Genomic DNA, 15,306 nt, shown 5'->3' with positions numbered 1-15,306 from the left:
ACAAAGGGATTGAGAAAGAGGGGGAGAATAGATTATCAGAGTAAGCTTGCAGAGAGCGTACAAACTGATTGCAAAAGTTTCTGTAGATGTAAATTAGTGAAGACAAATGTAAGTTCCTTACAGTCAGAAATGGGGAAAGTTTTAATGAGGAACAAAGAGTTGGCAGTATGGTTATGTCATCACCAAGGAGAACACAAATAATGTCCCCAAAATGTTGGAGAACACAGTGGCTCATGAGATGGAAGAACTGAAGGAAGTCAGTACTGCTAGGGAAATGGTGTTGCTGAAATTGATGAGAATGAATGCTATAAATTCCCAGGGACCTGAGAAGCGACATCCTAGAAGTGGCCCGAGAAATAGTAGATGCATTGCTGGTCATCTTTCAAGGTTGCATAGACTCTGGAACAGTTCCTTTGGATTGGGGGGTAACTAACATAATCCACTACTTAAAAAAAAGAGTTGGAGAGAAAGCAGGGAATTATAGACCACTTAGTCTGACATTGCTAGTGGGGAAAATGCTCGAGTCCTTTATAAAAGATTTACGAACAGAGCACTTGGAAAACAGTGTCAGAATAACAGAGTCAGCATGGTCTTATGAAAAAGAAATTGTTTGACAGATCTACTGGAATTTTGTGACAATATAGTTAGTAGAGTTTAGAAAGAGAGCAGGTAGATATTTACTACTTGGACTTTCAGGATGGTTTTGTTAAGTCCCACAAAAAGATTGGCTTGTAAAACTAAACCTGTAAAGCTGTTAAAGTTGTCTTTCATATCTATTTTCACTTGGGAGGAGGAGGATATAGGGACAGAATTTGGAAAGGTGGACTGTGTGATTCTGTAGCAGATTGATATAACAAGTGAGGAGGTATTTTTGCAGATTGTTATGGACCAGCCCAAACCCCCTCAAAATATATCAAAGGAGATAGGCTAGAGCCTAATGTTTTATTTTATTTAAAGGCAAGTGTAAGGCACTTTGTTCTAGATGTGATTCCAAGTAACAGGCACTGCGGCCCTTCAAGTCTCCACCTACACGTTTTGCCCTTCCATACTAAAACTGTCTTCACATGCAGGATCCATATCCCTCTATTCCCTTCCTATTCATGTATTCGTCCAGGTGCTTCTTGTCTGATGCTATGGTGTTGCAGCTACAACCTCCTCTGGCAGTGCATTCCCCCCCTCACCTTGAACCTGTGTCCCCTATTAATTGACTGCTCCATTCTGGGAAAAGCCTCTACTTTCCGCTCTATCCGTACTATTCACAATCTTATAAACTTCGATAAGATTGCCCCTCAACCTCCTGTGTTCCAGTGAAAACAAAGCCAGTCAATCCAACCTTTCTTCATAGCTAAAATCCCCTGGGCAACATCCTGGTAACCCTTTTCTGTATCCTGTCCAAAGCATTCACATCCTTTTGGTAGTGTGGTGACCAAAACTGTACATAAAGTCCACATATGGCCTAACTAAATTTCTATAAAGCCGCAACATAACTTGCCTTATACTCAATGCCTCTTCTGATGAAGGCAAACATGCCGTAGGCCTTTTTTACTATCTTATCTACCTGTGCTGCCACCTTCAGTGGTCTGTGGACCTGCACACCCAGATCCCTCTGCATATCAATACTCCTAAGGGTTCTGCCATTCACTGAATAATTTCCACTTGTACGTGGCCTTCCAATGCATCACCTCACAGATTTGATTGGTCCACCACTGGATCTTAAGCAAAAACACATTTTATTCTTACAACATAATTAAGAGAGAAACAAAAGAAGAATTGGCATAACTTTAACTCTATTGAACTACTTAAAATAATATTTAACTATTAATCATCAAATGTTACAATATAGCAGCATCCCATAAACGCACCCACAGCAAAGGCAAATTCAGCAAAACAGATTTTCCTCATGTGCTATCTCCTCCAGTCCAGAGAAAAGGAACACTGGAAGAAACAATCTAGCAGCAGAGACAGAACTCAAGTTATTTGTTGCAGAGAGAGAGCGAGCTATAATTATTAGCTTCAAGCATCAACTCCAAAGCCCAACTGAAACCCTGGGTCTGTGAAAGCCTTACTCCATCCACTCGTGCTTCTTTTAAAAAAGAAATTAGGGAGCCCAAAGCTGTTTACCCACTCTCTCTGAGCAGGCATTTTGTAACCACTGTGGCAACACTTCTCAGCAAGAGAAACAGCACAGAACAAATCTTTCTTAAAGGCCCAGTACCATCACGGGATTTAACAGTGGACACTTCCTGGTTTGGATGATATGCATCCTAGGTTTCTGTGGCGGGGACAAGGAAGGAAATTTCAGCAGCATTGACCCAAAATTTTAAGTCCTCTCCAGCCACAGGGGAGGTGCCAGCGGACTGCAAGACAGCTAATGTAGCTCCACTTTTCAAGATAAACCAGGGATTTATAAACCAGGGAGTCTCACATTAGTGTTAGGGAAATAATTGGGAAGATTCTGAAAGTCAGAATTTGTCTTCACTTGGACAGGCAAGGTTTGATCAGGATAGCCAGAGGGAGGTCATGCCAAACAAATTCAGTTGAATTTTTCAAAGTGGTGACCAAGTGTGGAGATGAGGGTAGTGCAGTTGATGTAACTTATATGGATTTCATCAAAGCCTCTGACAAGGTCTCACATGGGAGACTGATAAAAAGGGTAAAAGCACATGGGGTCCAGGGTTACTTGGCAAAATAGATCCAAAATCAGTAGCAGAAGACAGAGCGTGGTGGCAGAAGGTCGTGGTATGATTGGAGTCTGGTGTACAGTAAAATACCGCAGCGATCAGTGCTGGGCACCTCATTGTTTATATATCTCAGAAACAATGTAGCTGAGAATGAGGGAGGTTTAAGTTTGCAGAGAATTCAAATATTGGCTGGTGGTTGACAGTGAAGAGGAAAGTGTTAGCTCATGGGAGCATGTAAAAGGATTGGTCAAATGGGCAGATCAGTGGCAGATGGAACATAATCCTGACAAGTGTGAGGTGATACATTGTGTGTGTACTCAATAAGTGGCAAGACATTAAGAAGAGGGATCCTGGGACGCTTATCCATAGATCCCTGAAGGTGACAGGAGAGATTAACAGTTAAGAAGGCATATTGGACAATTGCCAAAATCAGTACCAGGAGATTCATGTTTAGGTCCCACCTGCTCAGAGATGTATAATACTATCGCAACAGGCTGGTTTCAAGATATCTATCAGTTCAAGCAGAGATTATAAGAGCAGGGAGGCTTTATTGGAGCTGTACAGGACTTGGTTTGACCTCAGCTGAAGTACTATGTGCACTATAAGAAATATGATTTCACTGGAGGGGCTGCAGAGGAAATTCACCAAGCTGTTGCCTGTAATGGAAAGTTTTAGCTATGAAAAGAGGCTGCATAGGTTTGAGTTATTTTCTTTGGAGCAAAGAAGATCGAGGGGAACCTGATGAGTTGTATAAGATTATGAGGGACATGGACAGGTGAATAGAAAACAACTGTTGCCCTGAGTCAAAGGGTTAACAAGGGAGCATTATTTTAAGTGAATAGCAAAAGGTTTAGAGGTTTTTTGATAAAAATGTTTTTCATCCAGAGGATGCACTGTCTGGGACGGTAGTTGAGGTAGGTAACTTCACAACCTTTAAGCTGACTTGAAATGTCATAACATTCAGAACTATGTGTCTAGTGCTAAAATGTAGGATTACTGTCGATTTAGTATAGTTTGAGTTTTGCTGGTACAGGTTTGATTGGCCAAAGGGTCTCTTCTGCATTCTATGATTCTATAAACCTCATGGCATTTGGAGTAGTGTACTAACAAGGATAGAGAAACATTTGGCAGCCAGAAAACGGAGAAAAAGACTGGAGAACCCAGCACCCATTAGGAGGGTGAGCATCCAGAGGGTGGTAGTGTGAAACAATTGAAGATTCTGGGAGAAGTCGGCTCACTCTCCACAAATGAGAAAGGAAATGCGAAGATCCCAGGGTTAAATAACGGTGAAACCACAAACATTACTTTGCTTCCCTATCTTCCTCCTCCTTGAACAACAAAAAAAAAAGTCTGTTAAAAAATGCATTTGTGGCTAAGAAACAGCAATTCCTCATAACCCAGACTAATAAAGATGGCAGGGACTCTGGGAAAGCTTGTAAAGTATGGGGCATGTAAACTGTGGGAGGTTTTGGATCCACAAGCCATCCAGGACAGCCATATCTGTATGAAGTGCCAGACGTTAGCAGTCCTTGAATGACATGTGGCTGATTTGGAGCAGCAACTCTCCACACAAAGCACCATACAAGAAGGAGAGAGATTTCTGGAACAGTTGTGTCAGAGGATGGTCATTCCACAATGTGACAAGCAGGCAAAAAGGACTATAGAACATTCAACTACAGGCACAGGGGTCTCCTGCTGAAATTGAACAGACCCTTGGCAGGAGAGTGGGTGACCATTCACCAAAAAAAGAGATAGCAGGTCCAGCTAACCCCTTGGAGCTGTCCAACATGTAGGAAATTTTAAATGCTTATTTAGTGAGCAATATGACTAAGTCAGGAGTGGATGACTTGAGGAAAAAACACATGGCAATATTGCCCAAGGCCACTCTGTAAAAAAAGAGAGAGAGGTTGCTAGGCAAATTAAAAAGGTAGCAGTAGTGGGTGACTTCATAGTTTGAGAAACACTGTTTAGCTTGCAGCTGAGATTCTGAGTCTAGTATGGTATTTTGCTTCCTGGGTGCATGGGTTCGAGACATAACAAATGGCTGGATAAATTTTGGGAAGTGGTTGTGGTTCATGTAGAAACCAATGACATAGGAAGGAATAGCTTGGAGGTCTTGCAGGATCAGTTTTAGGAGTTAAGGAATTGGCTGGATCACATGACTGAAAGGGCAGTAACTTTTTTTATTCGTTCATGGGATGAGGATTTCACTGGTTAGGCCAGTATTTATTGCCCCTCCCTAATTACACCAAGGACAATTAAGAGTCAACCACATTGGCTGTGGGTCTGGAGTCACATGTACGCCAGATTAGTCAAGGACAGCAGGTTTCCTTCCCTAAAGGACAGAAATATTATCTGTACTATGAGCTTCACCATTTAGGCAAAGACAGATGAGAGAAGTAAATGTGTCACTTGAGAGACGGTGTAAATGGGAGATTTTAGATTTTTGGACATTGGGATCAGTTTTGGAAATGGGGAAAGCTCTTTACAAAAGATAGGATTCACCTAAGCAGAAATGGAACGGATCACCTGGCTGAGAGAGTAAATATTGTACTGGGGGTAGATTTAAACTTGCAAGGCAGAAGGGTGGATTGACAAATGGGCCTAGTTTGGAAGTACCAGAGATGCCAAAAGAGAAAAAATGGTGAATGCTGAAAAGGGAGTGAGAGAAGCCTTCAGTTTTGACAGTGAACAAAGAAATGGTTGGCTTCTGATAGGAAAGGAAGAGATAAGAGCAGGATAAAATTGTATGTTTGTGAATACAGGGTGTATATTAAATAGAATTAGGGAACTGGAAGCAGAAATTGTTCCAGGGGAATATGACATAGTGGCTGTGACAAAAATTTGGCTCAAGGCAAAATAGGACTGAATACTTAACATTTGGAAAAACTAATGAGGGATAGTCAGCATGGTTTTGTGCAGGGCAGGTCATGTCATACTAAACTGATTGAATTTTTTGAGGAGGTGACAAAGGTGATCAATGAGAGTAGAGCAGTGGATGTTGTCTACATGGATTTTAGCTCATCCAGAAGATTAAGATGCATTGGATCCATGGTGACTTGGCCTCGTGGATTCAGAAGCTTGTCCATAGAAGGTAGAAGATATGTTTTTCTGACTGGAGGTCGGTGAACAGTAGTGTTCCACATGGATCCATACTGGGATCCCTGCTGTAAATATGTATGATTTGGATGAAAATATAGATGGGACAATAAAACAATCGATGGAGTTTGGATAGTGTAGAAGGTTGTCGAAGGATATAGATCAGCTGCAGTATGGATGGAGAAATGGCAGATAGAGTTTAATCTGGTTAAGTGTGAGATGCTGCACTTTGGGAGATCAAATATTAAGGAAAAGTACACAGTTAATGGCAGGGCCCTGAACAGCATTAATGTACAGAGGGTTCAAGTCCATAGCTCCCTGAAAGTGGCCACACAAGTAGATAGGGTAGTAAAGAAGGCGAATGGCATGCTTACCTTTATTATCTGGGAAATGAATACAAGAGTCAGGATGTTATGTTGCAGCTTTAAGACTTTGGTTAGACCACACTTAAGAGTACTGTGTTCAATTCTAGTTGCCACATTACATATTAAAGGATGTGGTAGCTTTAGAGAGGGTGCAGAAGAGATTTACCAAGATGCTGCCTGGATTACAGGATATGAGCTGTAAGGAAAGTGAGAAATTCAGGTTGTTTTCTCTGGACTGGCAAAGGCTGCAGGGAGACTTGATAGAAGTGTATAAAATTATGAGTTGCATAGATAGAGTTGATGGTCAGAATCTTTTTCCCCCAGAGTTGAAATGTCTAATACTAGGGGGCAGTTTAAGGTGACAAGGGACAGTTCAAAGAAGATGTGAGGGGCAAGTGGTGAAAGGCAAGTGCCCCTCGGGAACGTGCTGCTCGGGGTAATGGAGGAGGCAAATATAATAGGGGTGGTTAAGAGACTTTTAGATGAGCACATGAATATGCAAGGAATGGAGGGATATGGACCAAGCCAAGGTAGAAGGCATTAGTTTAATTTGGCGTCATTTTCAGCACATCATCATAGGTCAAAGGGCTCATCCCTGTGCTGTACAGTTCGATATTCTATCCTGGTCTCTAGTATTTTTAGCAGAAACAGAGGGAGTAAAAAGGGAAGAGGTGTAGCAGTCTTGGTCAAAGATAGTTTCATAGCCCTTGACCAAGATGCAGTTCTTGAATTAGAATCTGTCTGGTTGGAGCTGAGAAACAGAAAGGGAGCGATGACATTGTTGAGTATTTATTATAGACCTCCAAATAGTGGGGAGAAGCTAGAAGACAGCATTTGTCAGCAGGTTATGGAAACCTGCAGGTCAAGTAGGCGATAGTTGGCAATTTCAATTTCCTGGGGATAGACTAGGGAAAAAAAGGTAGAATATGGGGCACAGAAGGGAGAAATTCCGACAGGAGAAGTTTCTGGAACAGTACACTTCCAGTCCTGCCAGAGGAGATTTTGCTGGATCTCGTCCTAGGAAATGAGGCAGGCTGAGTGGGGAACCTGAGAATGGCACAGCATTTGGAAAACAGTGACCACAATATAATAAGGTTCACTATTAATTTGAGGAGAAAGTGAGGTCTGCAGATGCTGGAGATCAAAGTTGAAACTTTATTGCTGGAACAGCACAGCAGGTCAGGCAGCATCCAGGGAACAGGAGATTCGACGTTTCGGGCACAGGCCCTTCTTCAGGAATGAGCAGAGAGTGTCATCGCTCCCTTTCTGTTTCTCAGCTCCAACCAGACAGATTCTAATTCAAGAACTGCATCTTGGTCAAGGGCTATGAAACTATCTTTGACCAAACACTCTCTGCTCATTCCTGAAGAAGGGCCTGTGCCCGAAACGTCGAATCTCCTGTTCCCTGGATGCTGCCTGACCTGCTGTGCTGTTCCAGCAATAAAGTTTCAACTCACTATTAATTTGGAAAAGGATAGAAGTTAGACTGGAGAAGGGCAGATTTTGGGTTTTTTTTCTATAGATTAGATTCCCTACAGTGCTGAAACAGGCCCTTTGGCCCAACCAGTCCACACCGACCTTCTGAAGAGCAACCCACCCTGACCCATTTCCCTCTGACTAATGCACCTAGCACGCTGGGCAATTTAGCATGGCCAATTCATGCACATCTTTGGACTGTGGGAGAAAACCGGAGCACCTGGAGGAAACCCACACAGACACGGGGAGAATGTGCAAACTCCACACAGTCACCCGAGGCTGGAATTGAACCTGGGATCCTGGTGCTGTGAGGTAGCAGTGCTAACCACTGAGCCACCGTGCTGCCCCTAAAGTTAAACTGGAGAAGGTTGAGTGGAACAGCATTTTGGTGGATAAAATAGTAGCTGAAAAATGAGAGACTGTCAAAAGAGAGAGTACTAGTGCAAGCTAGTACGTACTCATGGAGAAATAAATACAGGGTATCCAAAGCTTAGATGACTAAGGATACTGATGAGAAAATAGGATGAAAAGGAGGCATATGATGCATTCAAAAACAAATGTTTGGTTCTAGATTAGATTACCTACAGTGTGGAAACAGGCCATTTGGCCCATCAAGTCCACACCGAACTTCCAAAGAGTAACCTAACCAGACTTATTCCCCTACACATTTACCTCTGACTAATGCACCCAAGACTATGGGCAATTTAGCATAGCCAATTCACCTAACCTGCACATCTTTGGACTGTGGGAGGAAACTAGATCATTGGAGGAAACCCATGCAGACACAGGGAGAATGTGCAAACTCCACACAGACAGTGGCCCAAGGCTGGAATCAAACCCAGATCCCTGGTGCTGTGAGGCAGCAGTGCTAACCACTGAGCCACCATGCTGTTCTTCAAACATATCAATAGTAAAAAATTGGCGAAGGATTGGGAGACTACAACAAACAAGCAGGGTAAACTGCCCATTGAAGCAAAGAATATTGCAGAGATACTAAATGCTTCCACTTTATTAAATTCGAAAATGGCGACAATGGCCCATTTGAAAGTGAAGGTGTTCAGCAATTAAGCTGTAAAGTGATAGATAAAGAAAAGATGCTAAAAAGACTGGCAGCATTCCAGGTAAAGGCGGCCCAAATGGGGTGTATCCTAGATTGCTGAGAGAGGTAAGGGCCAAATTGTGAAGCTATTGATAGAAATTTTCTAGATCTCTCTGAACACAGGATCAGTACCCAAGGATTGTGAATGTGATGATGTTGTTTAAGGAAGTGGCAAGGGAGATGATGAGGCTATCCATTTTGGTTGCAAAAAAAAAAAAAGGTAGATTATTATCCAAATGGTGATAAATTGAGAAAGGGGGAGGTACAGCAACTGGGTGTCCTTGTATATAAATTGCTTAAAGTGAGCAGGCAGAAGGTAAATGCTATGTTGGACTTAATAATGAGAACACTCAAGTGCACGAACTGAGATGTCTTGCCACAACTGAACAGGGCCAGGGTGAGACCATGCCTGGAATACTGTTGCCAGTTTGGGTCTCCTTACTTGAAGAAGTAGGTTCTGGCTATGGAAGAAATGCGACAAAGGTTTACCAGCCTGATTTCTCAGAAAGCAAAACTGATATAGGAAGAGAGAGAGTGGATTGCTTAGAACTATACTCACTGGAGTTTAGAAGGATGAGGGAAAATCTACTAAAAATCTATATAGTGCTAACAGGAGTAGACAGGGTAAATGCAGGAAGTCCGTTCCCGATGTCCATGGCGTAGCCAGAATCGGGGTCACTCTCTAAGGATTCTGGGATGCCATTTAGGACTGAGGTGAGGAGCAATTTCTTCACCTAGAGACTGGTGAGCCTCTAGAATTATCTGCCACAGAAGGGCACTGAGGCAAAAACGCAATATTTTCAGGAAGGAGGTAAATGCAGTACTCAGGGCTAAAAGGACCAAAGGTCTGGGAGAAAGCATGAACAGGGCTCAGAGATAGATGATCAACCATGATCATATTGAATGGTCAAGCAGCTCAAAGGATCGAATGACCTTCAGCTCCTCCATTATGTCTGCCTTCAGCAATACTCAAATTTTGTATTGCAAAACTATGAAGAAAAGTTAACACTGGGGCTAATTAACACGATGAAAGACAGATAGTTACCCAGTCATTATCACATTAGATTAGATTACTTACAGTGTGGAAACAGGCCCTTCGGCCCAACAAGTCCACACCGCCCCACCGAAGCGCAACCCACCCATTGTTGTACACGTATTTACTGTCGGCATTAAATAATGATCACACTTGACAATGCTTCACTGGACATTACGTGCTTTGACCATGAAAAGACTCCTCATATAAAAAAATTGTTTCCTTTTCTGAGCAGGTTATAGCGAAATTTCAGTTGGATGTCTTGGAGCAATTTGAAAAGACAAGAAACATTTAGATCCCAATAATCACAATGAACTGACCATTTACAATGCACAGAATAATAACCAGCTTCCAACACAGAGAACTCAAAAACAGGAAATCAATAAGAATGCTCAGACCCTCTGCATCTCCCAGATAATTAAACCTCACCCTCCCATATTCAGGAATGAGCCATCAACAAAACACAAATCAGAGGGAAATGCTTCCAATAAACACACTCAATATCCAACACACAGCTCCAGTCACACAGTTCAGCACAAAGCACCGAGTAAACAGCTCTCTCAGCTGGATCTTCTCACACAGCATAAGGGACATTTCCACCCCTGACTGCCCACAGGATAGTCAGACTGCCTGAAGACTGGTGTGGATATTATGGGATACAATTTGTATAAAAGCTGCTCCTTCACTCACCATCTCCTCACTTGGTTTTCAGTCCCTATAGGAAGTGAACCAGCTCTGGAAGAGAAAGAGGAGACAATGGGCAGAGTGGGTGGGCTCTCTGATTGACGTCTCTCACAGTCAATCCAAATATTTCTGGAGCAACATGAGTTTCCAGAAACTTGGGAAACTGACCGGGGAAATGGAGGTGACTTTGAGCAGCAGATCAGGTGGGGATTTAAACTTGTTATTGTCCCATCTGAATAAAACCTCACTTATTGCAGCTGCTGTCTCAGTTCCCTCTCTAACAGCACTGTGGATTTACCTAATTAAATCACAGAAGTAATACAATGTATAGGGAGCTTGTTCGACCTGTTGTGCGCACAGAGGCCTGTCAAATAAGTGTGATTTCCTCGATTTAGAAAAGGGGAATCATGCTTGATAGAAGTACTGTGATCATTTGAGGATGTAACTAGTAGAGTTGATCAGAAGGAACCAGTGCATGTGGTTTATTTGGACTTTCAGAACGTTTTTAATTAAGTCTCCCCTAAGAGAGTAATGAGTTAAATTAAAGCTCATAGGATTAGATGTTCTGTCCTGACATTGATAGAAAATTGGCTGCCAGAGAGGAAATAAAGAGTACAAATAAATAGATCCTTTACTGAATAGCAAGGATCTGAACTCGAACCCCAGCTATCTGTTAATTATTTTGATGAGGAAACTAAATATAGCTAAACTTGCAGATGGCACAAAGCTGAATAGAAGGCTGAGCTTTCAGGAGGATATAGAGATGCTGCATTCTGATTTGGACAGGCTGAGTGAATGGGCAAATGCATGGCAGATGCAGTATAATATTGGTAAATGTGAGCAAATGGTAGCAAAAAGATGTTATTTGGATGCCTGGAAATTGAGAGAGTAGAATGTTCAATACCTGGTGTTTGACAGAGGTCAAGGGTGACCTTACAGAGATTTATAAAATCATGAGAGGTACAGATAATATAAATGGTAGTTTCCTTAAGATGAGAGGAGAAGATTTAAAAAAGACATGACAGGTAATTGTTTTTACACAGACTGTGTAGAATGATCTTCCAGAGGGTGGATGCAGGTACTCGTTAAGAACATGAATAGGAAATGTTTGGAGGGATATGGGTCAAGTGCAGACAATTATGTCTCGGTTACTTTAGGATTATGGTCAGCATGGACTGGTTGGCCGAAATGGTCTGTTTCTATGCTGTATTGTGTCCTTTTGTACCAGTCAATGAAAGTAAGCAGTAAGTGCTGCAGTTCGTAAAGAAGGCAAACTGTATGTTGATGTTCATAGTGAAATGATTCAAAGGCAGGAACAAACATGTCTTGCTGCAATTGTACACATCATTGGTGAGGCCACACCTGGAATATTGTGTGTAGTTTTGGTCTCCTTATCTGAGGAAGGATATTTTTGCCAAAGAGGTCATGCAACAAAAATTTACTGAATTGATTCCTGAGCTGCAGGACTAACATATGAGGACTGACTGAGTCAGTGAGGATTCTATTCACTGGAGTTTAGAAGAATGAGGGAGGAGGCCTCTCCACAACAACATCCTCGAAATCTGTACTCTTTTGACTCAAGACTGATCTGAAGATCATTCTTCCAGCCAAACAGTATCAGTCATGGCTTTTATTTTATGCTAAGTGCTCAACACACAATACAGTAAAGCTGCAATGTGAGTCCAACCTGTAAACCTTGATACACACCTGCATTTATTTCTTAAATTTATATCATAGTATTCACACTGAATGAAATACCAACTTGAAGACTTGATCAATTACACCCTATTTCACATGCAAATTAAGACTTTACACCAATAAACTTTAAACAGTACAATTTAATAAGTTAAGTCTTGTTCATTACACCATAATTTAGAAAAGTTCACTTCAAAAAACAAAATATTACACAACCGTACCACTGTCCATTTAACAAGAAACTTGAAAAACAGAATAGTTCTGTTGAAATTGCCTAGATCCTTGCGCACAGTTCTGATCTTCATATTGACAAAGGATATCAATCAAGTGGATGTGAAAACATGTGAAAACCATTGATTTGGATGAGAATGAAGAGATTCTAACTCCAAGAAAAGACAGATCAAGCCAGCACCTTCACCTCAGTAATGAGAGGCTGAAGAATGACTAATTAAATAATGAATTATAAAATTAAGAATGTTGGGGGATAAATGGAAGAAGATGTTTCTACTTACGTGCAGGAGTTCAAAAGCAGAATCCATCAATATAAGATGGTGAATACAAATTCCAAGAAAAAAAAACTCAGGACAAACTTCATCACCAAGAGAATGATGGGAATGTCGAACTTCCTGCCACAGGGAATGGTTGAGGAAATAGCTTGGATGTATTTGATAGGAAGGTAAGTCCATGAGGGAGAAAGGAATAAAAGGATTTGCTGAGAAGATGAAATAAAGTAGGGAGGGGGAAAGCAATTGGGCTGAATGGTCTGTTTCTGTGCTTTAAAAAGTAACATACAAACAAATCAGTGATAGAACTTCTCATGAGGTTAGGTTGTACCTATAAGAAATGGGAAGTGTGTTTTTGCAGAAATAGAAAAGCAAGAGGGTGTATGTGAAGAAAAAGGGTACAAGAAAAATATCAGTTAAGCAAGCATTGGGAAAGTGTGTCTTTATCTTGAATGAATAATTGTGGATAATTAAATACTAACTTTAGTGCAGAATTATTAAAGCAATTAATTATTTCATCATAATGTTTTAAATAATAGTCTCAGCAAAATAGCTGAGACATCTGAAACGCATAAACCAGGCATGAAAAGATACATTGTTAAAATGTATGTTCAAGAATGGTATGTTCCTATGAACAATGGAAGATGTTACAAGTAAAACGGATAAAGTGAAAGGAACATCAAGATCCAAGTTTAGCAGAATCTTCCTTATGTCAGCACTTACAGAGGGAAGGGTCGCCAACTTGGGGAAGTGGGGGGAAATAATAAGACCAGATCACAAGTTAGTCAGAGAATAAAGTTGATTGGGTAATGTAGGAATCAGAAGAGGTGACTTCACGCAGCTCAAAAGTATAACTGTGTACTAGTTTGAATATTCATTGCTCATTTGCTTCTGCATTTGATGCCCTTTCTTGCAAGATCGTAGAATAAATTGTCTTGTTTCCAGTTTTGGTGGTCTCGTCTAAATTTTATTGATTTTGTTTCTAACACACCTAAGTTGAGAAACAGTTCACATTTCAGCTCAAGATGGCTCTTTTTCAGAAACGAGGCTGGATGCTGGCTGGCTTTTCCTTTTGTCATAGAACACTTCTCATCACCACCAGCACTCCCCCTACTCCTATTCCCACTAATAGCCACTTCTCAATTTTCCATATGGTGTTTAAGCTTGGATCACTCTCAAACCTTTACTTGCAATGACATCAAGGTCACATGAACATGACAAGCTAAGTATAAAAAGTATTGATCCAAACATTCCCCATTTCATAAATCTATTGTTAACAATTTGCATGGACAATTGGTTGCAAGTTACTGCACATATATAGTCAAGAAAGAAAATTATCACATATGAAGAAAAGATTGTTTGTTCTTTCTAGTCTGTTCTGATTTTTGTCTATCCAAACCATGCACTGCATTCAATCTTTAAAGTATTATGGTCTTCTTGTTGTACTCATGTTTGTTGTTATTCGCTGTTCATTCAGTATCGACTGCTTCCTGAGGTGACATTAACTCTGTAGGATATTATTGCCATTGCAAGTGTTGTTGTGATAATTATCACTGCTGATTTTTATGTTTTTTTTTGGGGGAATGGTTGTCTTCCAGGACAGAAAGTCATTCAGTTCTTTGCTTCATTGGTGAAATTAGCTCTGCCTCATCAGTTGTCTCCTGTAGAGGAGCTGACTTTCTGCTTGCATGTAGATGTGTATATTTGTGGTGACAGATCTGGCTGTCACTTTCCCCATGTATGATCAAGCTGACAATTTCTCTCTGCAGCTTTCAAGTTGCCAAAGGATCTGATATTTATCGAGTGCAATGAATGTTTGCACTCTGACATACTTTCCCACAGTCAGCTCTGACAATGATTTGGTATCTTTATCAAAGTGACATTCGCTTATGTTTCACTTAATGGTGTCACTTACTCCTGTTACTCCTTCCAGTCTTGCTGATATTTTAATTATTGGAAGAGTTCCTGAGTGAGGTGTGACATTAATCGTTGGACCAGATAACTGTCCATGCCTTCAGGTGATCTGTTTCTTCTCTCTAAGATTGCCTTGTACACATCTCAACTGGATGAAGTAAATTTTTTGATAATTCTTTTGGTAATTTCTACCACTGTGTTAGCCTATTTGAATGGAGATCATGTAAAGGTGAGTTTCCCAATCATTCAGGAAGTGTCTGAATTCTTCACTCGTGAATTGAGGTAATTCTCACTGATCAGGAATGTCATGATGACTGAAGTGTGCCTTCAGATATTCAACAATGAATTGGTGAGTTGATGATTTCCAGAGCATGTCATGCTGCTGCTGCCTGTTGAATTTGGAATACTGGTATTTCACACTGGTATTAACTTCCTTCAGAGAGAGTGCAGCTCCAGACAGCACATCAGTGATGTACATCTGCTTCCCTAGCTTGTCCTTCACTTCCCAGCGATATCTCTATACATGAAGAAATATCCTTTGCAGATGCTTTGGAGGGGATCAAAGTGATTTGAAAAAGATACTCGAATTGACTTTTGGTCAGATGCTACCTTCTCTTTTCCTCTCTCCCAAAATTCACAAGGAAAAACAGTATCCAGACTCTGTTTCTCAGTCTGTTTAGTGTTGTTCAGTTTGTGTAAATCCTCTGGATACAAACACAACGGGTTATCCTCACTGCCTGGGGGTTACTCCAAGTCC

The 15,306-nt window shown here is 41.1% G+C and overlaps 1 protein-coding gene across 1 annotated transcript in view; it reads right to left on the bottom strand.

Annotated features, from left to right (window-relative positions):
* LOC122541623 (uncharacterized) overlaps positions 1–15,306 on the bottom strand; it is a 33,697-nt gene that overhangs the window by 16,446 nt on the left and 1,945 nt on the right. The gene's annotated exons all lie outside the window — the stretch shown is intronic.

The sequence above is a fragment of the Chiloscyllium plagiosum genome, unplaced genomic scaffold (genome assembly GCF_037043375.1).
Source record: "Chiloscyllium plagiosum isolate Xiang-an unplaced genomic scaffold, Cpla_swu_hap1 HiC_scaffold_35, whole genome shotgun sequence".
NCBI lineage: Eukaryota > Metazoa > Chordata > Chondrichthyes > Orectolobiformes > Hemiscylliidae > Chiloscyllium > Chiloscyllium plagiosum.
The sequence above is the reverse complement of the archived record's forward strand: the minus strand, read 5'-3'. Positions and strand labels throughout refer to the sequence as shown.